We start from the raw sequence: 24,669 nt of genomic DNA on the forward strand, positions 1-24,669 counted from the left end.
TAGCCTGATCATATTTGATCATATTCTGTTTTTTTTTGTTTTGTTCTGTTTTTGTTTGTTTTTATCTTTTTCTTTTTCCTTTTTTTCCCTCTTTTTTCTTTCCCTTTCTTGTACCCTGGTTTCAGGTCTTTTCTAATTTGTATAGAGTATATTTGCTGGAGATGTTGTTAACCTGTTAGCATTCTGTTCTCTCATTCATCTGTTCTCCTCTGGACAAAATGACAAGACGAAAAAAATCACCTCAGCAAAAAGAACAAGAGATAGTACCATCTGCCAGGGACCCACTCAATACTGACATTAGTATGATGTTGGACCTAGAGTTCAGAATCATGACTTTAAAGATACTAGCTGGGCTTGAAAAAAGTGTGGAAGTTATTAGAGAAACCCTTTCTGGAGAAATAAAAGAACTAAAATCTAACCAAGTCGAAATAAAAAAGGCGATTAATGAGGTGCAATAAAAAATGGGGGCGCTAACTGCTAAGATAAATGAGGTAGAAGAAAGAATCAGCGATATAGAAGACCAAATGATGGAAAATAAAGAGGCTGAGAAAAAGAGAGAGAAACAACTACAGGGTCACGAGGGCAGAATTCGAGAGATAAGCGATATGATAAGACGAAACAACATTAGAATAATTGGGATCCCAGAAGAAGAAGAAAGAGAGAGGGGGGCAGAAGGTATATTGGAGCAAATAATAGCAGAGAACTTCCCTAATGTGAGGAAGGAAACAGGCATCAAAATCCAGGAGGCACAGAGAACCCCTCTCAAAATCAATAAAAATAGGTCAACACCCCGACATCTAATAGTAAAACTTATGAGTCTCAGAGACAAAGAGACAATCCTGAAAGCAGCTCGGGAGAAGAGATATGTAACCTACAATGGTAGAAACATTAGATTGGCAACAGACCTATCCACAGAGACCTGGCAGGCCAGAAAGGACTGGCATGATATCTTCAGAGCACTAAACGAGAAAAACACGCAGCCAAGAGTACTATATCCAGCTAGGCTCTCATTGAAAATAGAATGAGAGATAAAAAGCTTCCAGGACCAACAAAAACTAAAGGAATTTGCAAACACAAAACCAGCCCTACAAGAAATATTGAAAGAGGTCCTCTAAGCAAAAAGAGAGCCTAAAAGCAGCATAGATCAGAAAGGAACACAGACAATATACAGTAACAGTCACCTTACAGGCAATACAATGGCACTAAATTCATACCTTTCAATAGTTACCCTGAATGTAAATGGGCTCAATGCCCCAATCAAAAGACACAGGCTATCAGAGTGGATTAAAAAACAAGACCCATCAATATGCTGTCTGCAAGAGACTCATTTTAGACCCAAAGACACCCCCAGATTGAAAGTGAGGGGGTGGAAAACCATTTACCATGCTAATGGACACCAAAAGAAAGCTGAGGTGGCAATCCCTATATCAGACAAATTAGGTTTTAAAACAAAGACTGTAATAAGAGATGAAGAAGGACACTATATCCTACTTAAAGGATCTATCCAACAAGAAGATCTAACAATTGTAAATATCTATGCCCCTTACGTGGGAGCAGCCAATTATATAAGGCAATTAATAACAAAAGCAAAGAAAGACATTGACAACAATACAATAATAGTGGGGGACTTTAACACCCCCCTAACTGAAGTGAACAGATCATCTAAGCAAAAGACCAACAAGGAAATAAAGACTTTAAATGAAACACTGGACCAAATGGACTTTACAGACATATTCAGAACATTCCATCGCAAAGCAAGGGAATACACACTCTTCTCTAGGGCCCATGGAACATTCTCCAGAATTGATCACATCCTAGGTCACAAATCAGGTCTCAACCAGTACCAAAAGATTGGGATTATTCCCTGCATATTTTCAGACCACAGTGCTTTGAAACTAGAACTCAATCACAAGAGGAAAGTCAGAAAGAACTCAAATACATGGAGGCTAAAGAGCATCCTACTAAAGAATGAATGGGTCAACCAGGAAATTAAAGAAGAATTAAAAAAATTCATGGAAACCAATGAAAATGAAAACACAACTGTTCAAAATCTTTGGGATACAGCAAAGGCAGTCCTGAGAGGAAAGTATATAGCAATACAAGCCTTTCTCAAGAAACAAGAAAGGTCTCAAATACACAACCTAACCCTACACTTAAAGGAGCTGGAGAAAAAACAGCAAATAAAGCCTAAACCCAGCAGGAGAAGAGAAATAATAAAGATCAGAGCAGAAATCAATGAAATAGAAACCAAAAGAACAGTAGAACAGATCAACGAAACTAGGAGCTGGTTCTTTGAAAGAATTAACAGGATTGATAAACCCCTGGCCATACTTATCAAAAAGAAAAGAGAAATGACCCAAATCAACAAAATCATGAATGAAAGAGGAGAGATCACAACCAACACCAAAGACATACAAACAATTATAAGAACATATTAGGAGCAACTCTATGCCAGCAAATTAGATAACCTGGAAGAAATGGGTGCATTCCTAGAGATGTATCAACTACCAAAACTGAACCAGGAAGAAATAGAAAATCTGAACAGACCTATAACCACTAAGGAAATTGAAGCAGTCATCAAAAATCTCCCAAGAAACAAAAGCCCAGGGCCAGATGGCTTCCCAGGGGAATTCTATCAGACATTTAAAGAAGAATTAATACCTATTCTCCTGAAACTGTTCCAAAAAATAGAAATGGAAGGAAAACTTCCAAACTCATTTTATGAGGCCACCATTACCTTGATCCCCAAACCAGACAAAGACCCCATCAAAAAGGAGAATTACAGACCAATATCCTTGATGAACATGGATGCAAAAATTCTCACCAAAGTACTAGCCAATAGGATCCAACAGTACATTAAAAGGATTATTCACCATGACCAAATGGGATTTATCCCTGGGCTGCAAGCCTGGTTCAACATCTGCAAATCAATCAACGTGATACAATACATTAATAAAAGAAAGAACAAGAATCATATGATCCTCTCAATAGATGCAGAAAAAGCATTTGACAAAGTACAGCATCCTTTCTTGATCAAAACTCTTCAGAGTATAGCGATAGAGGGTACATACCTCAATATCATAAAAGCCATCTATGAAAAAGCTACAGCCAATATCATTCTCAATGGGGAAAAGCTGAGAGCTTTTCCCCTAAAGTCAGGAATGCGGCAGGGATGTCCACTCTCACCACTGCTATTCAACATAGTATTAGAAGTCCTAGCCACAGAAATCAGACAACAAAAAGAAATCAAAGGCATCCAAATCGGCAAAGAGGAAGTCGAATTCTCACTCTTTGCAGAAGATATGATACTGTATGTGGAAAATCCAAAAGACTCCACCCCAAAACTGCTAGAACTCATACAGGAATTCAGTAAAGTAGCAGGATATAAAATCAGTGCACAGAAATCAGTGGCAATCCTATACACCAACAAGAAGACAGAAGAGAGACAAATCAAGGAGTCGATCCCATTTACAATTGCACCCAAAACCATAAGATACCTAGGAATAAATTTAACCAAAGAGGCAAAGGATCTGTACTCAGAAAACTATAAAATACTCATGAAAGAAATTGAAGAAGACACAAAGAAATGGAAAAACGTCCCATGCTCACGGATTGGAAGAACAAACATTGTGAAGATGTCAGTGCTACCTAGAGCAATCTACACATTCAATGCAATCCCCATCAAAATACCATCCACCTTTTTCAAAGAAATGGAACAAATAATCCTAAAATTTGTATGGAACCAGAAGAGACCCCGAATAGTCAGGGGAATCTTGAAAAAGAAAAGGAAAGCTGGCGGCATCACAATTCCAGACTTCCAGCTCTATTACAAAGCTGTCATCATCAAGACAGTATGGTTCTCGCACAGAAACAGACACATAGATCAATGGAACAGAAAGAGAGCCCAGAAATGGACCCTCAACTGTATGGTCAACTCATCTTTGACAAAGCAGGAAAGAATTTCCAATGGAAAAAAGACAGTCTCTTCAACAAATGGTGTTGGGAAAATTGGACAGCCACATGCAGAAGAATGAAACTGGACCATTTCCTTACACCACACACAAAAATAGACTCCAGATGGTTGAAAGACCTAAACGTGAGACAGGAGTCCATCAAAATCCTAAAGGAGGACACAGGCAGCAACCTCTTCGACCTCAGCCGCAGCAACTTCTTCCTAGAAACATCGCCCAAGGCAAGGGAAGCAAGGGCAAAAATGAACTATTGGGATTTCATCAAGATAAAAAGTTTTGCACAGCAAAAGAAACAGTCCACAAAACCAAAAGACAACCGACAGAATGGGAGAAAATATTTGCAAATGACATATCAGATAAAGGGCTAGTATCCAAAATCTATAAAGAACTTATCAAACTCAACACCCAAAGAACAAATAATCCAATCAAGAAATGGGCAGAAGACACGAACAGACGTTTTTCCAAGGAAGACATCCAAATGGCCAACAGAGACATGAAAAAGTGCTCAACATCGCTCAGCATCAGGGAAATCCAAATCAAAACCTCAATGAGATACCACCTCACACCAGTCAGAATGGCTAGAATTAGCAAGTCAGGAAACGACAGATGTTGGCGGGGATGTGGAGAAAGGGGAACCCTCCTACACTGTTGGTGAGAATGCAAGCTGGAGCAGCCACTCTGGAAAACAGTATGGAGGTTCCTCAAAAAGTTGAAAATAGAGCTAGCATATGATCCAGCAATTGCACTACTGGGTATTTACTCCAAAGATACAAATGTAGGGATCCAAAGGGGTACGTGCACCCCAATGTTTATAGCAGCAATGTCCACAATAGCCCAACTGTGGAAAGAGCCAAGATGTCCATTGACAGATGAATGGATAAAGAAGAGGTGGTATATATACACAATGGAATATTATGCAGCCATCAAAAGGGATGAGATCTTGCCATTTGCAATGACGTGGATGCAACCGGAGGGTGTTATGCTGAGTGAAATAAGTCAATCAGAGAAAGTCATGGATCATATGACCTCACTGATATGAGGAATTCTTAATCTCAGGAAACAAACTGAGGGTTGCTGGAGTGGTGGGGAGTGGGAGGGTTTGGGTGGCTGGGTGATAGACATTGGGGAGGGTATGTGCTATGGTGAGCGCTGTGAATTGTGCAAGACTGATGAATCACAGATCTGTACTTCTGAAACAAATAATGCAATATATGTTAAGAAAAAAAAAGAAGAAGATAGCAGGAGGGGAAGAATGAAGGGGAGTAAGTCGGAGGGGGAGACTAACCATTAGAGACGATGGACTCTGAAAAACAAACTGAGGGTTCTAGAGGGGAGGAGGGTGGGGGAATGGGTTAGCCTGGTGATGGGTATTAAAGAGGGCACATTCTGTGTGGAGCACTGGGTGTTACGCACTAACAATGAATCATGGAACACTACATCAAAAACTAATGATGTAATGTATGGTGATTAACATAACAATAAAAATTATTTAAAAAAAAGGAAGTAAGGTCTCAAGTCAATGATCTAAGTTTCTTCTAATAAACTAGAAAAAGAAAAGCTAATTCAATTCAAGGCCGAAGGAAACTATCTAAATAAGAGCTAAGATCAGTAAAATTGGAAATAGAAAAGCAATAGAGAAAAACCACTGAAATCAAAAGCTATCTCTTTGAAAAGATCAATAAAAGTAATGAAAACTACAGATAGTAAAAGAATAATAATGGATTATTATGAACAACTTAATATCGATAAACTTGACAATTTGGGTGAAATGGACACATACCCTGAAGTACAGAAGCCACTAAAGCTCACTAAAGAAGAAATAGATAACCAGAATAGCTCGATATATTTTAAAGAAATTTAATTTATACTTAAACCCCCCCCCCCAAAAGAAAACTCCAGGCCCATGTAGCTTTACTGGTAAATTCTAACATTCAAGGAAGAAATAATAGCAATTCCGCAAAAACTCTTACAGAAATAAAAGAAAAGAACACTTACCAACTCATTTTATGAAGTCACTATTACTCTGGTAACCAAATCAGACAAGTATATTACAAGAAAGAAAACTTTAGAACAACACCTTCTCATAAATGAATTCAGCAATATTAAAAATGGTGATACATAATATATTTTAAAAAGATAATATATTGTGACCAATTGGATTTATCCTAGAAATGCAAGGTTGTTTCTACTTTAAAAAATCAATGTAGTTTCTGATATCAAAAGAATAAAGGGGAAAAAATCATATGGATCATCTCCATACTACAGGAAAAGCATTTAACAAAATTCAATACCCATTAGTGATAAAACTCTCAGAGCAAATTATTCTCAGGAAAAGAAGGGCACTTCCTCAAAGTTGTGAAATACATCTACGGAACAATCTACAGCTTATATTATATGCAATGGTGAACAAATGAGTGCTTTTGCATAAAATCATTAACATGGCAAGGGCATCCACTCTCACCATTCTGTTCAACATTGTATTGGAGGTCCTAGCCAGAGCAATAAGGGGGAAAAAAAGTATACAGATTGGAATGGAAGACATAAAAATATCTTTAATCATAACTATGTCTGTATAGAAAAATCCTAATATTCTAAAACAAATCTATTAGAAGTAATAAATGAGTTCAGCCATTTCAAGGTATAAGGTTAATATAGAAACATCAATTGTGTAACTTTAAATTAGCAATGGATAATTAGAAATACCTAGAGATCAATTTAACAAAATATGTACAAGACCTGTATATTGAAAATACAAACCATCGCCAAAAGAAATTTAAAGAGACATATGAATGGAGAGATATGTCTTTGTTTATGGTTCAAATCCATAGTTGTCAATTTTCCCAAGTTGATCAACAGGTTTAATATAATCATATCCAAAATCCTAATAGTTCTCTTGTTTTAGAAATTGGAAAACTGATTTTAAACTTTTTATGGAAATGCAAAACACCTAGAATAGCCAAAACAAATTTGAAAATATGAACCAAGATGGATTCATATGACCTGATTTCAAGATTTACTGTGAAACTACAGTGTCACAAAAGTAACAGATAAATGGAAAAGAATAGTTAGTTCAAGAAAAAAAAAAGACCAACAAATATATGGTTAAATTTATCTTTGACAAAGGTGCCTAGGTATTTCAATGGGGAAAGGATCATCTTTCAACACATTATGCTGGAGCAATGGAATATTTGCGTACAAAACTCTTATCTCACACTATACACAAAAATTAACTCTGAATTGCAAACCTAAATGTAACATGTAAAATTGTGAAACTTCTAGATGAAAACAGGGGAAAAAAGCTTTGTGACTTGAGTTAGGCAAACGTTTCTTACACCTAACCCACATAAGCACAAACTGAAAAAGAAAAAAAAAGATTAATTAAATTTCAAAATTAAATCTTTTGTCCTTCAGAAACACTGTTAGGAAAATAAAAAGGTAAATCAGAGATTGGAAGAAAACTTTGCAAAACATATAAATGATAAAGGGCTTGTAGTTAGATTATATTAGAACTTTTTCAACTTAAGAAAACATAAAAAATGGAGAAAAGATTTGAAACAAAGGTTTTACCATAGAAGATATATAAATGTCAAATACACTCATGAAAAGATGCTTGACATCACTATTCATTAAGGAAATGCAAATCAGAACTATGAGGAGATACCTGTACAGAGCCTCTTAAATTGCTGAAATTAAAAACAAAAACAAAAACAAAACAAAACAAAACAAAGAAAGCATTGCTGAATGTTGCCAAGGATATGGAGAGAGCAAAATTTTATAGCCACTATAGGAAATAGTTTGGCAGTTTGTTATTAAATTAAAGGTATAATTACATATAGTCCACAATCCCACTCTTAGGTATTTACTTAAGAGAAATGAAAACATATGTTCATACAATGATTTATAATAAAATATTTATAATGCTTTAGTAGTCCCAAACTGGAAACAATCCAAATGTCCATCAACAAGTTAATGGATAAATAAATTGTGGTATATCTGTATAATGAATACAGCAAATAAAAAGGAACTACTAAAAAACTCAACAACATGAATAAACCTCCAAAGCATTATGCTAAATGAAAGAATCCAAGTACAAAATACTTTATCCTGTAAGATTCTATTTATGTGAAATTATAAGAAAATCAAAACTATAGTGACAGAATGTGGATCAGAGGTTGCCAGGGTAAGGCGTAGGATGAAGTGATTCATTTCAAAAGACCACAAGGGAATATTTTGTGTTGATGGCCTATATCATGATTATGGTCACAGTGACAAAACTGTGTAAGCTTGTTAAATCTCATTAAATTGTACACTTAAAATTGGCAAATTTTATTTTATGTAAATAAGGTCAATATAGCTGGTAGATACAAATTTATACATTTTAATTTATACATTTTCTTTTGTTTTCTGGCCTCATTGACTAACACTTTCAGAATTACAGTAAATAACGGTGGTAACAGAATAATTTTAGGCTTTTTCCTGATTTCATGGCTGGTGTATCTGTTTTTCACCATTAGGTATGATGATGGACTATTGTTTTGGAATAAAACATCCTTACCATGTTTAGTAAGTGTCTTATATTCCTGTTTTAAGAGTTTTCACCATGGAACATCTGCAGGCATCTATCTATATGATCATATGGATTTTTAAATTTCAGTTTTTGGATAGGATGAATTCTATTAATAGATTTTCTAATATTGAATCATCTATGCAATGTTAGTCTAAAATATGCTTGTTTTTTGTGTATTATTTATTACATGTGGGATTTTTGCCTCTATTTCAAAAGTGAGATTAATTGCTTATTTTATTTTTTGTGCTATCTTTATTAAATTCTGTTTAGGGTTATAGTTAGTTTATAAAATGAATTGGAAAGTTTTCCTTATTATTATATGCTTTGATATATTTAGTAAGATTGCATAAATTCTTTGGGTATTTTACTATAACGGGCTTTTGAAACGACCTGGGTCATGGGCCTTTTGTGGGTACTTCTCTAGTTCTGCCAGGATTATTGGTTAGTTTTGTTAATTTCTATTTCCTTAAGAAATTATTAGGAATGTTTTTTTAACCAAGAATGAATATTTAATAACAAAAGGTAATGTTAAATTTTGGAGAAAAAAAATAACTGTCAGAATATAAATACCTACTTTTTGTGATGGAAGCCAATTAATAAATAAGATATGAAATACTAATATTTTCTCTGCAAAGAGGCTACTGGCATCAGGTGCTAGAGGGCTTGGGGGCAGAAAAATATATTAGAGATCTATTTGTGCTACTTTTTCTCTACATGACCTTGGAAAACTAACCTCTCCAAGCCTCACTTTATGCATCTCTGTAATAGAGATATGTATGTACTTACCTTGTATAGCCATTAGAAAGATTAAACAAGATCTCCTATGTGAAGTGATTAGTAAAGTGCCTGGCACATAGATGGCACTCAATCATACTGCTGCCATTATTATTGTTCAGGCTTCTAAGACCATAAGTGTTTTTTTCAGAAATATATATATTTCATAAAATTAGGTATTCCCATGAATATTGACTACCTTTCCTGTGTTACAGAAATCACCATTTATATATCCATTTAGCTATTTTTTCACTCATTTCAAATATGTAATTTATGTTATGATCATGACATAGTAAAGCTGCAAGGGACCTCAAAGACCATATATTTATACAGATAAAGACATTTAAGACCAGATCTGTTAAAATAATTTTCAAAGTCACAGATTCTTGGTGCCAAAATAGAATTTGATTCCTCATCTCTCTTCTTTCTCTTTAGAATTCATTAATTTATTTTCAAAATTATTGTGCATATTTGAAATATTTTCCAGTAATTTTAAAAATTATAAGCCAAATATTAAAGAATTCCATTGGTATCACTGGTGATTGAATATATCTATCTCTCCTCATTTTATTGAAATGAATTTCTGCCAGTTCAGAAATGTGTGAACTTTTCCTCTTCCTTATGCATGTTCAAGTATTTTTAAGAAAAGATGACCAGACTGCAATTTTGGTAATTGTGCCAACTTCTTTAGTAAGGAAAAATTTAATTAATTTTTCATTTGTCATGTATCTTGTCTCTGTGATATTAGAGACACCTAAAAACTTTATTCAGTAACTAGTTCAAATTAAAAACACCCCATGTCTGCATGTAAATTGTGTTGCAATTCTGTAATTGACTAAAATTATTTAATTATCATAATAGTAACTCAAGGAACTTAGACAATAAATAGAGAAATGAATTGTTTATAGAGGTAAGTAAAATTGGATAGTTGTTTTATCTTCATAGTTTAAAGCATTGGTTCTCTGCCAGGATACCATCAACTATAAAATCAAGTCCGACACACAGAAAAGCAACCCTTTATTTGTATGGTGGCTGCTTTAAAAATAAGCTGGTTCCTCTGGTTTAATTCACCAGAGAAATTTTTAAGCTCAGGCTGGCCAGACAGCTCCCCATGGGCAAATAGGAAAAAAATAATATAAAACTTTTATTTTCAAGTTGGTTGTTTGTAACTTGGGTTCCTTTGCCATAGAAGTAATAGGTGTGATTTTTTTCTGAAAACTTAAGAAGAAAGCCTAGTATTCATAAATACCTCTAATATTATCCTTGTACTGATGTTTCTATTGAGAGTCACAGTGATCCTATGGAAAATACATTTACTTTTGAGGGGTTACATTCTTTATGATATAAGTGGTCAAATTCAGAATTTCTGAATGTTTACCTGCTTGTTTTGGCCTTCTACTCATCAGCTGTTGGCAAGTTGAGACCCTCAGTAGCTAAGATATTGCCTCTTAAATTTAAATAATTGGACATTTGGCTTATATCCTTTAATTGTAAGAATGGAATTTAAAGGATTATATTTTGTGAGTATATTATCACTCTAAAATTTATTACCTTATAGGTGAAAAATCATGATTATTACTCACATCTTTTACTCAGAAATAATAAAGTGGATTCTAATGGAAGCGATGGAGGACATATAATATAAAAATTATTCTTAAGTGAAAAAAAATTTATATATATATATATTTGTGTTAGAGATAAACAAAGGAGTGAAGACTAGGGAAAGAGGGGAATGGAAGAATTGTGATCGATTTCATTCTTTCACACCATAGTGTAACTGTGTTGGGACCTTCCTGAGACTAAACCTTGAAGGTGAAATAGAAGTGTGAAGTTACTGGATGAAGTTTAGAGAGGAAAAGTTACGGACCCTGGAGAATAGTGGTGGCTGGAGCCACTGAATCACTTAACTTCTATACGTGTCAGACAGCAGCTCCTGCCCATACCTTTTTTGCGGCTCTGTCTACTACTTCTGCCTCTTTTTTACCCTCATGGCTGGACTCAACTGAGATGGGGCAAGTGGGGAGAAAGAACTTTCCTTACTAAGGTAAGTTAAGTTGACATTTAAAAAAGCCTCTTAAAAAAATGCTTCTGGAATATGATGATAGACAAAATGCTTGATTTATTCTATCATCACTTTCCATTGAATAGTCATGAAAAATAAGGTGCAAAGTTTTAAGAACAATGGAAAGTAAGAATAATGATTGATGATTTGTTGGACTTGGAAAGAAAATCTACTTACCAAAGAACATGGCCCATAAGGTAGGCAGATAGTAAAAGAGTACCGTATTCCCCCTTCCTTCTACCTTTCTATACCAAATGCAGATTCATGAAGTTTTGACAGTAGGAAAAGGAGCTTGGTCCTGCTCTTGGAGCTGCTTTACAAGGAGATAAGGGCCATTTCAGATCCCCATCTTCTCCCCTATTCTCATCAATCAATCAATCAAATTTCTTTTCACCTCATCCCTTCACCAGGACACAAGAGGACATCTTGGCTGGGAACAGAAACAATGACTCTATTTTGTACCTCTTAGATTAGCATTGACGAGCTAGGCAGGAATAAGAGAAAGACTCCAAGGCCTATGCAATTAGTTTGCTTTGTGGGTTGTAATTTTCCATTCACCTTTCTAGCAAGAGAAGAAAGACTAATAGATAATATTATCCAGGATTAAATTCTGCTGTTCTTCATAAAAGCTGAGCAGTGGTGCCAAGAGATTTTTCCTCAAAACTGAATATCCACTAAGTATAATAAGGTGTAACTAATATTTGGCTCTAGGTTAAGATCTTAGAAGGGTTGTAACGTCTATCAGGGAGTCTATAAAGGCAAGGAATGTTGGTACTACTGGCTAGACCACAGTGTTTTCAATAATGAATGACAAGTATGAAGAGTAGCCTATAAATATATTCTGAAACTCGTAATTATTCATAGCACTCTAGGTACAGGGGAAAACAATTTGAGGAAACAATTTTCCTCAGGAGTGTGAAGAAAAATGCAGAAATCATCTCTTTTGGATCATTACTGAATTTACAAATGTAGCATTTGTGGAACAATATATAAAAATGATATGGTAGAGAAAACAGAAAGAGCTGGCTTGGAGGAAGTAAAAAGATAAGGAGGGGTGTTTATAAATTAAGTAAAGTCGTCAAGGAACCTAAAGATGCAGTAGCACTACTACTGATAGCATTAAAAGCAGTAGGAGGATAGCTGGTATCACAGGAAATAAGGTCCATGACATGGAAAAAAACAAAAGTTGAGAATGCATCCATAATACAATAGGAAATGATGTAAAGATAAAAGCATGGGGAGAGAATGTGTTGTCATATACAGAACAAATTAAATTCACATACACATTAAATAATATATGTCTATCAATCAACAGATGCATATTCATGTATATTTACCAAGATTATATTGATATAATTTTTACATATTTGTATGTAGAAAAGGTAGCTAAATGTAGCGGAATAAGACTGATATAATAAACATGATATCTTTTTAAACTTAGTTTATTGAACTATATCATGCAAATAAGCAGCAGGTCATAATTATGTGTAACTTGTGAATCATCACAAAATGAAAAAGCCTATGTAACCACAACCCAGGTTAAGAAATTCAAAAAATTACCAGCATCCTGAAGCTCCCTTGAGACATTATTCTCTATCCCTTCCTTCCTGTCCAAAGATACCCATTCTTCTGACTGATTGAGTAATTTTATGTGTTCTTGAACTTTATGTAAAAGTAATTGTATGGCACATATTCTGTTGTTTTTAGTTCCTTTTGCTCAACATAAGGTTTGTGAGACTCATCCATTTTGTTGTGTGTAGCTTTAGTTCATTTATTATCATTTCTGTAAGGTATTTCATTGTATAAATATATCACAAAATAATTATCCATTCTTCTGTTTATGAACATTTGGTCTGTTGCCAGTTTTTGGCTATTGCAGATAATGCTATGGATATTCTCATGAATGTCTTTTGATACATCTGCAGACACCCTTGCATTAGGGTGAAATTGTTTAGTGTGTGATATGTTACATTTGTAGAAAATGCCAAAGCTTTCTAGAGCAATTGTACCAGTTGACATTGCCATCACCAGGGTGTCAGTTCCTGTCATTCCTTAACCTTTGCCCAACTTAGCATTTTCAATTTTTAAAATTTTAGCCATTCTGGGAGCACCCGGGTGCCCATCCAACTCTTGATTTCAGCTCAGGTCTTAATTCCAGGGTTGTGAGTTCAAGCCCCATATTGGGCTCCACACTGGACATGGAGCCTACAAAAAAAAAAAAAAAAATTAGCCATTCTATTATGGTGTGCAATGGTATCCCACCGCAGCTTTGAAATTGCACTTCCATGATGTCTAGTGAGGTGGAACATCTTTAAATACAGCTCTCAGTTCTCTGTCGACTGTCTTTTATGAAGTTCCTGTTTAAGTCCCTTGCTTATTTTTCCCTTGAGTCGTTTTACCTTTTCTTATTTATTTGTAGGAGTTCTTTATACACTCTGCATATAATCCCTTTGTTGGTTATATGTATTGTGAAAATCTCTGCCCTGGTGTAGTCCAATTGTTAGTATTTCTCTTTATGGTTAATGCTTATTTGGTGTCCTATTTTGAAAACTTTCTTTTTCTTTTCTCTTGTGTTATATTATAAACTTTGTTATCTCTTGCATTTAGATCTAAAGTTGAATTTTCTGTGTAATAGGATAGAAGTCAAGTTTAATTCTCTTCTCCTTCTAGATATCTAATCGACCTAGATCGTCTATTGAAAAGACCATTTTTCCCCAACTGATCTTTAGTCTACCTTTAATAATAAGTCAAATGTCCATATATATTCAAGGGTCTGTGGCTAGACCCTCTCTTCTCTTTTACAAGTTTAAGTGTCTAGTCTTTTTTTTTTTAAGATTTTATTTATTTATTTCAGAAAGAGAGAGAGAGAGTGAGAGAGAACACAAGAGTTGGGTGAGGGTCAGAGGGAGAAGCAGACTCCATGCTGAGCAGGGAGCCCAATGCGAGGCTTGATCCTAGGACTCTGGGATCATGACCTGAGCCAAAGGCAGACGCTTAATCAACTGAGCCACCCAGGCACCCTAAGTGTCTATTTTTTGCCAATACTGTATGATCTTAAACACTTGTTTTATGAAGTCTTGATACCTGGTAGGGTAAGTCTTCCCACATTACCTTCTTCAAAGGTGTCTTGATTACACTTGGCCCTCTGCATTTCCATATCAATTTTAGAAACGACTTATCGATTTCTACCAAATATCTGTGTGATTTTGATTGTCATAGCATTGAATCATAGTTGCACTTATGGAACAATTAGCAACTTTATAATAATGAATCTTTTTTTAAAGATTTTCTTTATTTATTTGAGAGAGAGAGAAAGAGAGAGATCATGAGCAGGGGGGAAGGGCAGAGGGAGAAACAGGCTCTATGCTCAGGACCCTGGGATCATGACCCAAGCCAAAGGCAGATGGTCAACCAACTGAGCCACCCAGGGATCCTACAATAGTGAATCTTAATAATGTTTTATATTCCTGGTAATTCCTATTATTTGATGATCCTTCTCCTCCAACTCCAGTCCAGGAAGGAGCAAGATATTCCATGCCCGTTACTTCAGATAATTAATACCAAAACAGAACATAAATCAAAGTTGTCAATTTTTGTTTTTGGAACTCACGGCAGAGCTAACCAAGGGTCTGCAAGGCCTTGGTTGTAAGCCAGAAACAGTATGCATATTGAGAAACCTTAAAATGACAAAATGTTCAACTGACAAATTGTGGCTTGAAATAGAATCATAGTTCAGATATAGAAAAATAAGAAAAATTACATGAGTTTTAAATATTTTAGCAATTTAAAAATTTTTTTAGCTAAAGTTTATTTAGGGGCCTGATATTTATATGTAATTATGTCAGGTATTCTTGGCAAAGTAAAGAAATGTCTTGTTCCCGAAAGGGACTATAATACAGTAAACATGTCAACTTGTCCCAAATTAACTTATTAATTTGGAAAAATCAGATTTTCTCTACCCTATAACTTAAGGCAAAATATATTCAAATACAGTACAGGGTTAATATAAAAGATAACAGTATAAAATTTTTGGAAAATGTGGGGCATATTTATTTGATTTTGCGATAGGTTAATAAGGATTTTCAAAGGAAATAGAGAAAAATTAATGGGTAGACATTTCACTAAGAAATCTAAAACTTCTTGATATAAAAGTAAAATCTAAATCAAAAATATTACTGTTAAAAAATAAAATCCACAAGCTTTTTTGCAATGGGTTTGCCGCCAGAACACAGGTGTCGTGAAAACCACCGCTCAACCTAAACCAAAATGGGAAAGGAAAAGACTCACATCAACATCGTCGTCATTGGACAAGTAGATTCGGGCAAGTCTACCACTACTGGTCATCTGATCTACAAATGTGGTGGGATCGACAAAAGAACTATCGAAAAATTTGAGAAGGAGGCTGCTGAGATGGGAAAGTGCTCCTTCAAGTATGCCTGGGTCTTGGATAAACTGAAAGCTGAACGTGAACGTGGTATCACCATTGATATCTCCCTGTGGAAATTTGAGACCAACAAGTATTACGTGACCATCATTGATGCCCCAGGACACAGAGACTTTATCAAAAACATGATTACAGGCACATCTCAGGCTGACTGTTGCTGTCCTGATTGTTGCTGCTGGTGTTGGTGAATTTGAAGCCGCTATCTCCAAGAATGGGCAGACCTGTGAGCATGCCCTTCTGGCTTACACACTGGGTGTAAAACAACTAATTGTTGGTGTTAACAAGATGGATTCCACTGAGCCACCCTACAGCCAGAGAGATACGAGGAAATCGTTAAGGAAGTCAGCACCTACATTAGGAAAATTGGCTACAACCCCGACACAGTAGCATTTGTGCCAATTTCTGGTTGGAACGGTGACAACATGCTGGAGCCAAGTGCTAACATGCCTTGGTTCAAGAGATGGAAAGTCACCCGTAAAGATGGGAATGCCAGTGGAACCACACTGCTTGAAGCTCTGGATTGCATCCTGCCACCAACTCGTCCAACTGACAAGCCCTTGCGTCTGCCTCTCCAGGACGTCTACAAAATTGGTGGTATTGGTACTGTCCCTGTGGGCCGAGTCGAGACTGGTGTTCTTAAACCTGGGATGGTGGTCACCTTTGCTCCAGTCAATGTTACAACTGAAGTAAAGTCTGTTGAAATGCACCATGAAGCTTTGAGTGAGACTCTTCCTGGGGACAATGTGGGCTTCAATGTCAAGAACGTATCTGTCAAAGATGTTCGTCGTGGCAATGTGGCTGGTGACAGCAAAAATGACCCACCAATGGAAGCAGCTGGCTTCATGGCTCAGGTGATTATCCTGAACCATCCAGGCCAAATCAGTGCTGGATAATGCACCTGTGCTGGATTGTCACACGGCTCACATTGCTTGCAAGTTTGCTGAGCTGAAGGAGAAAATAGATCGTCGATCTGGAAAAAAGCTGGAAGATGGTCCCAAGTTCCTGAAATCTGGTGATGCTGCCATTGTTGATATGGTTCCTGGCAGGCCAATGTGTGTTGAGAGCTTCTCTGACTATCCTCCTCTGGGCCGTTTTGCTGTTCGTGACATGAAACAGACGGTTGCTGTGGGTGTCATCAAAGCAGTGGACAAGAAGGCAGCTGGAGCTGGCAAGGTCACCAAGTCTGCCCAGAAAGCTCAGAAGGCTAAATGAATATTATCCCCATTACCTGCCACCCCAGTCTTAATCAGTGGTGGAAGAACGGTCTCAGAACTGTTTGTGTCAATTGGCCATTTAAGTTTAATAGTAAAAGACTGGTTAATGACAACAATGCATCGTAAAACCTTCAGAAGGAAAGGAGAATGTTTTGTGGACCATGTTTTTTTTGTGTGTGTGTGGCAGTTTTAAGTTATTAGTTTTTAAAATCAGTACTTTTTAATGGAAACAACTTGACCAAAAATCTGTCACAGAATTTTGAGACCCATTAAAACAAAAGTTTAATGAGAAAAAATAAAATAAAATAAAATAAGATCCACAATATATAAAACTAAAAGTCAACCACCTGAAAATAAATATTTATAACATGTGTCTAATAATAAAATGAAAAAAACTAATTTTAATAAAAATGCAAATTTAGAGTCATCCTATTTTCAGTACTAAATTGAAAAAGGCAAGCAATGGATTATTACCAAATATTGAATAAGGTGCTGAAAACCTGCAATCTCATTTACTATGGATGGTAGATAATAAAAATGTTTCTGATAATCAATTTGGAAATAGGTATCAAATTCCTTTAAAGTATTTATTTCATTGATTTACTGAAAAGTCTAGTAATATTGTCTAAGGAAATGGAAATACACATTAAGATGGTAATATGATATGGCAATAAAAACATATTAGCCGCCTAAATACCCAACAATAGGGCGTTAAATATTTTATAGTATATGGTAATATATTCTGTTATGCACAAAAATTACATTTTATATATTTAGTTATGTGGTAAAATGCTCACAATATATGTAGATGATTAAAAGGAATATATTGTTATTAATATATGAAAGAGCATAAAATCCTAATTTGTAAAATTATGTTCATAGAAGCTCTTCTACTTGACCTCTACTATACAGAAGCATCTGGTGTTTCCTCCTCCTTTTGTAAAATATCTTTCCTGATGTCATTACTTATAGAGAGCTGCCATCTCCCTAGAATGCCAACACTTTTATTCTACCTATTGACTTACATATGTAGAAAGAGACAGATTTTTTTGTTTATTAACATAATTTTACTTGGTATTATACTTAAAAAGTCTAATTATGGATTAAAATGTATAGTAAACTATGAGTGCTGAAAGAGAGTAAATGTTTATATAAACTGAAGGGAACTCTTTGGGAAAATTCAGTAAATTTGGCTATTCAGATAAGAGAATTTGTTTAAATTATGATGGACTAGAAAACTGTGAAACACAGGGAAGGGATTAAAATCTAGAATTCTGCGCTAGTGTTTTTTATATGTCTTTATATTACTGTTCCCATTTCAGGAAAACAAATGTAAAAATAATTTGTGGTTCCCTAGGAACATGATTTATGTTATAAAGATAATATATATAAAAGATAATAATAATATAAAGAACCAAAAAATTGGTTCTTTTTTTTATATTATGTTAATCACCATACATTACATCATTAGTTTTTGATGTAGTGTTCCATGATTCACTGTTTGCTTATAACACCCAGTGCTCCATGCAGAAGGTGCCCTCTTTAATACCCATCACCAGGCTAACCCATCCCCCTCCCCCTTCCCCTCTAGAACCCTCAGTTTGTTTCTCGGAGTCCACAGTCTCTCATGGTTCGTCTCCCCCTCCGATTCCCTCCCCTTCATTTCTCCCTTCCTACTATCTTCTTTTTTTTTTTTAACATGTAATGTATTATTTGTTTCAGAGGTACAGATCTGTGATTCATCAGTCTTGCACAATTCACAGCACTCGCCATAGCACATACCCTCCCCAATGTCTATCACCCAGCCACCCCAACCCTCCCACCCACCACCACTCCAGCAACTCTCAGGTTGTTTCCTGAGATTAAGAATTCCTCATATCGGTGAGATCATATGATACATGTCTTTCTCTGATTGACTTATTTCGCTCAGCATAACACCCTCCAGTTCCGTCCATGTCGTATATCAAAAGATTAGTGAAGAGGATGCCTGGGTGGCTCAGTTGGTTAAGTGCCTGCCTTCGGCTTGGATCGTGATCCCAGGTCCCCCTGCTTGGCGGGGGGCCTACTTCTCCCTCTCCCTCTGCTGCTTTTCTGCTCTCTCTCTCTGTCAAATAAATAAATAAAAATATTAAAAAAAGATTAGTGAAGAAATGATTATATATTAAGTTAAAGTTTATAGATAGTATGTGTGTAATTTTTAAGGATTCTGCACCTTAAAATTTTTTTTCTGATTAACCAAAGACTGGTGGCTGTCAGACAGGAGGGCTTCTACTGCATATGTTTGTATAGAAAAAATATTAGGGGGGGTGCCTAGGCGGTTCAGTCAGTTAAACGTCTGCCTTTGGCTCAGGTCATGATCCCAGGGTCCTGGGATCAAGCCTCACATTGGGATCCCTGTTCAGGGACAGGGGTCTGCTCCCTCTCCCTCTGCCCCTCCTCCCTGCTTGTGTTCTCTCTCTCTCTCTCTCAAATAAATAAATAAAATCTTTAAAAAAAAAAAAGAAAGAAAAAATATTAGGAGTCTTAACACCAGAATGTTTTAATGATTGTCTCTTGATAGTCTTTATGGTTTTCCAAACATTTATTTTCCAATTTCTCTGTAGTGAATGTGAATTACTTTGATCATAATTTTAAAGTTATTTGAAACAAAAAGAACCCCCCAAGCCTGTTCTCCCCAAAAGATATTGGGAATTTTGCCCAGATATGGGGTCATTGGCCTTGTTCCCCAACTTTGGGGTGAGCTTGAGGTGCTTGCCTCCACAGCTTTGGCCCCCATTGGAATTTGTGAAAGCTGAGTGGACCTGATACAAGGCCATCTGTTCTGTGTTCTGATGGACACAGCTAGGGATGGGACAATCTGTCCTAAGTTTTCTCAAGTCAAGCAACTACACAAAACTCATGATACAAACAAGCATACACTACAGCAGGCAAATGTACTTAGTGCCCCAACCAGTGTTCAGAACCAGGGAATGAATGATAATCCTTGTGAAGGACTAACACCTTGCATGGTTGGTGCTTCTAGACCCTGCCCCAGCACTCCAGGTACACTTTGTTGGTAGCTTATTACAAGCAGGTTATACACTAACTTTATCATATATCACATTTACCATGTGTCTGTCACTCAGCACATGACCACCAATCCTTTGCCTAGCACATACTAATTCAGTAAATAGTATGTTTTTCTTTAGAAGACTGTGAGAGGGGTACATGTGAAAATAAATTTGGTTTAGATGATAAACTATATGACTATAGGTTCTATGTCTTTTCTGTATAACTTTTCAAGGCTAAACACAGCTTGAACCATGTTGGAACTAATGCTAGTTAATGTGCTAGTGAAGTGTCTTCCATTTTGCATGAGTGCTTTATGTCTGTGGTATAACATTAAGTGATGACATATTCTTTTGAATTATATTTATATTCCCAAACCCAATTCCCTAATTTGCTTTTCTTTTCTAATGTCTTTTTTCCCCCCTGAAGTCCATAGTACTAAAAAAATACTTATTCCTTGAGAAGATATTGAGCTTTTGCTTAGGGTCATACATAAAGGAATTTGATTTAAATAATCACAGGAGTTAAATTGCATCTGTCAGGGAGTTCTACATTTTTGGCAGTTATAGGCTTCCTTTATTCACTTTAATGATGAAGATTTGACTTTGTTGGATTTTTTTTCTTCTTAGTAAAATGAATGGTGCATCTTTCTTTAATTGTGATCCTCGTCAACCATTTGGCCCAGTAATGGTATGCAAATTAAACTCTTTAAAAATTAATGCTAACATTTATTAAATAATGCATCATACAAAAAGTTAATTTGAAATTCCAAGTTGGGCTCCCTGTCTGCTCATGAGAAAGTATTTTTTTGTGCCATCTTCATAAAACATCTTTATAGTCTTTCTAAATACCTTGAATGTTTTTCCAGTATTTTGCAAAATTATCACTATGGAGACTGTTCATGAAGACAGACTCTGTGCTTTTCAGTTTGATTTGTATAAACTCTTGGATTTTTGAATTCATGTCACTGCTCTGATTTTCTAAACTTAAAAGTGCTTGCAAATGTTTCTTTACCAAAATTTAACAACAAGTCTAACTAAAGGCTATCTATACTTAAATTATACAAGCTCACATTCACTTCTGGTTCTCAAATCAGAATGTATATCACATGCTAGTTTGGCAATTGTCAACCTTAGATAACATCTCCACCCAGACAACAATGAACACCGATATTCAGTGTTAGACATTAGTGATTTTATAATTTGATTTTGGAATTTTAAATTAGATTGTGACCATGGTCAGCATAATCTAAGAAGAATGAGCTTTCTTAGATCTGATCTTTAAGAACAAGAGTGTTAGAACATGACTGCTGGGGTATGTATGCCAACCCTACCAGGTCCTGGCTTTGTGGCCTCAGACAATATGCTTAACTTCCTGGTCTCAAGTATCCTCATCTGTGAAAATGACAACAGTGATATACTTTTCTCATAGGATTGTAATGAAATTTAAAAGAAATAATAAATATAAAGTACTGACCCATAGAAAGCACACAGTAACCATTAATGTCTTATTATCTTGAACATTTTCCTCTCACTGAGAAAACTTGAGCTATACTGTGTAAGTGAATCATCAAAGATTTGACAATAATTTAGATTTGACTTGCTAACATAAGAGCAAGAGTCAAATATCTCTTTACTTTTCACTGTCTATAGAAATGGAATTTGGGAAAGAGTGTAAAACTCTTCATTACAGCTGTTTCTTCCATTCAGTGTGAATTATCAGAAGAGAGAGCTTTCCCATGCGTGTCTTTATTTCAGTAAACTTCCATTTAACATCTACAATATGCAAGGCTTTGAGACAACATTAGGCAGGTAAACATAGTAAGAGGAGTTCAGGTTCTTATCCTCAGTTATCTGTATAGTTAGCAAGATTCCAATAATCAAGTCAACATAAATTAAAAAAAAACAATATTTCAAGAATTTAAATAACGAAAAAACTAACGAGAGAGCCTATAATTAAACATATGAAAAGGTGATATAAACAATAAATGCATTTGCTTATTTTGTATTTATTTATAACCTTCTTGTTTCATAAAATATGTGAAGCCCCCATGCTAAGCATTGAAAGAGTAACATCTTTAAGATTGGGCTAGTGTGTGAGGGCTTCATGAAGTAGGTGGACCTCACGATGACTAAAGATTGAGTCCCAGACAGGTTTCATCTCCTAGACTGTCCTGTGAGTGTTAATAGGCTATATACATTGTTAAATTGGAGGTGGCTATAACTTAAGGACTCAACACTTGACGTCATGCATAATTACTGTTTAGATCCATCCTGCAGTAAACTTACTGAGCTTTCATCAAGAAGAGACTATCATAGATCTCAAGCCTGATCATTTCACTAGTTCTGTATTTATTGAGGACCTAGTCAATATCTACACATGCCCTGCCCCCTGCAAAAAAAAAAAAAAAAAAACTGAATATGTCTGAGGTACTGGGAAGAAAGAAATGAAATTGTTGTTGGTTCCTGGCCTTCAGTTGCTCACAGAACATGTAGCAAATATTTGTTATGCTTTATGATATATGCTGTGATAAGAGTAAGCTGGAGGTGTGGTGAATGGGGGGAGTGGGTGGGGGTGTCTGTTTCAGGAAATGCTTCAGAGAGGAGCCAGAGTTTTTCATTCTTTGAATTCCTGAATAGAAACCAAATAGAAGTTTTAATTTTGGATCAGTTCAGAGTGCTTCACAACTTTTTCCTTTCCACGGAATCTAAAGCTATGATCAGTGAGTAAAAATTGCTAAGATAATTATCAATCAGCCAGGAGTCTGTGGGACAATCACTCTTTTTGACTGACACTTTGGTATCATTAGAGTTTGTTTCAAAAATGGATTTTGGGTTTAGATATCTAAGTGAGTTGGAAAATACTCTAAATTGCAAATAAGAGAGTTTTCCCAATTAATAATGGATCTAAGCAAATGCTATTTCCCACTATACTTAAGGGACGTTTTTAAAAAATTGTTCATTTATTCCTTTATTTGTTCAATCATTTATGCATGTGCCAGGCTCTGTATAAAAAATTTTGGCTGATTTGGGAATGAATAAGCACAATGTATTTCTTCATGAATTCTTACAGTCTAATGTTTTATACATGGTTGTCTTACAGAATTGCCAAAGTCCATTAGTTGGTAAGAATAATCATCTCATAGGCAGGGATGTATTCTACTGTAGTATGGTCTTAGATGTAGAAAACTGATAATAAGGGAAACTTTCAAGTTCTAACTGATTCATTAAATATGAAATCAACTCAATTGAAAACCATATGAAAATAAATAAGATACAAATCCTTTAACTTAAGGACAATACAGTCTAAATTCAAGTGATGAATAGAACATTTATTAGAATTTTGCATTAATATCAAGTCACTACAATTTTAAGTGATGCTTAAGAAATTGGGGGATTTCTGAGAATGCTACTACTACCACTAATAATGACTGTCAAGTGCTTTATAACTTAAGATATAGTTCTTCCTCACAACAGGTGCGTAAATATGTACAATCCTCTCTCTTTGCAAAGAAGGAAACTGAGACTGAGAAACATTGAGTGATTTGCCTTCTATCCCGGGAGGAATCAATAAGTGGTAGAGCCTATACTGTATTTAATCTCTACTCTGTCTGTCAGGAGTCTGTCTAATAGAAAAGAGATATTTCCAAATGGTCAACAATGAAAGAATTAGGATTGCTTAGCTTTTATGCACTGAATTTTAATCAGAGCATCTGAAGAGTTTTTTCAGAGGAGTGCTTTTACTCTATTTTATCATGGTCTGGGTAGATCAGGTACTGATGATCATGGAGGTAAGTATCTCAGTACACATGACTCTTATAGAAATTAAAAAAAATTGTTTTATATTTTTCTAGAATCAAGATGAAAAATGTTAGAGCAGTGAAATATGCAATACGTATATTCATACGAATGCTAGGTGTAGTGTAGCTAGTGATTACATAATCCTTATCATTCTTTATATTAGGCAGGGGAGGCCTTCTGAAATAGGTCTTATCTCAGAGCCTGACTGAATGATGGGAGATAGATAGTTGGCAGAGATGAGAGGGTGTCATATCTGGCAGAGGCTGGGTCTTAAAGGTGGGAGTTAGTAAAGGGCTTTGAAAAACATGTTTAAAAGAATAGAGGGATTATTAGGGGTAGCTGAAGATAAGAAAAGTAAATTTTTTGTCTCTTTAATGAAACATTTTGAAGCAGAAGAAAGTTTTGTTTTTGTCCCCATATGATTGGGACTCCACTATAATGCCCCACCAAACTTATGCCGTGGCAGGTATTTTATAGGACTTTAACTGGTTTAACTATAGTTAAAAACAAAGATGGTCTGACAAATTGTTGAGGACTGGGCATGGGAGTGTAAATTCCTAGGACCATCTCAGGAAACAAACTGAGGGCTGCTGGAGTGGTGGGGCGTGGGAGGGACGGGGTGGCTGGGTGATCGACATCGGGGAGGGCATGTGCTATGGTGAGCGCTGTGAATTGTGTAAGACTGATGAATCACAGACCTGTACCCCTTAAACAAATAATACATTATATGTTACTAAAATTTTTTTTTTAAAATAAATAAATATAGTCTTATCCAATAGTCCCTGGAAA

General features: G+C 35.6%; 1 pseudogene; it reads left to right on the forward strand.

The window, feature by feature from the left end:
* Positions 1-15,640: 15,640 nt before the first annotated feature.
* LOC113937115 lies at positions 15,641-17,030 on the forward strand (annotated as a pseudogene).
* Positions 17,031-24,669: the final 7,639 nt, after the last annotated feature.

Source organism: Zalophus californianus, chromosome 4 (genome assembly GCF_009762305.2).
Source record: "Zalophus californianus isolate mZalCal1 chromosome 4, mZalCal1.pri.v2, whole genome shotgun sequence".
NCBI classification, from domain to species: Eukaryota; Metazoa; Chordata; class Mammalia; order Carnivora; family Otariidae; genus Zalophus; species Zalophus californianus.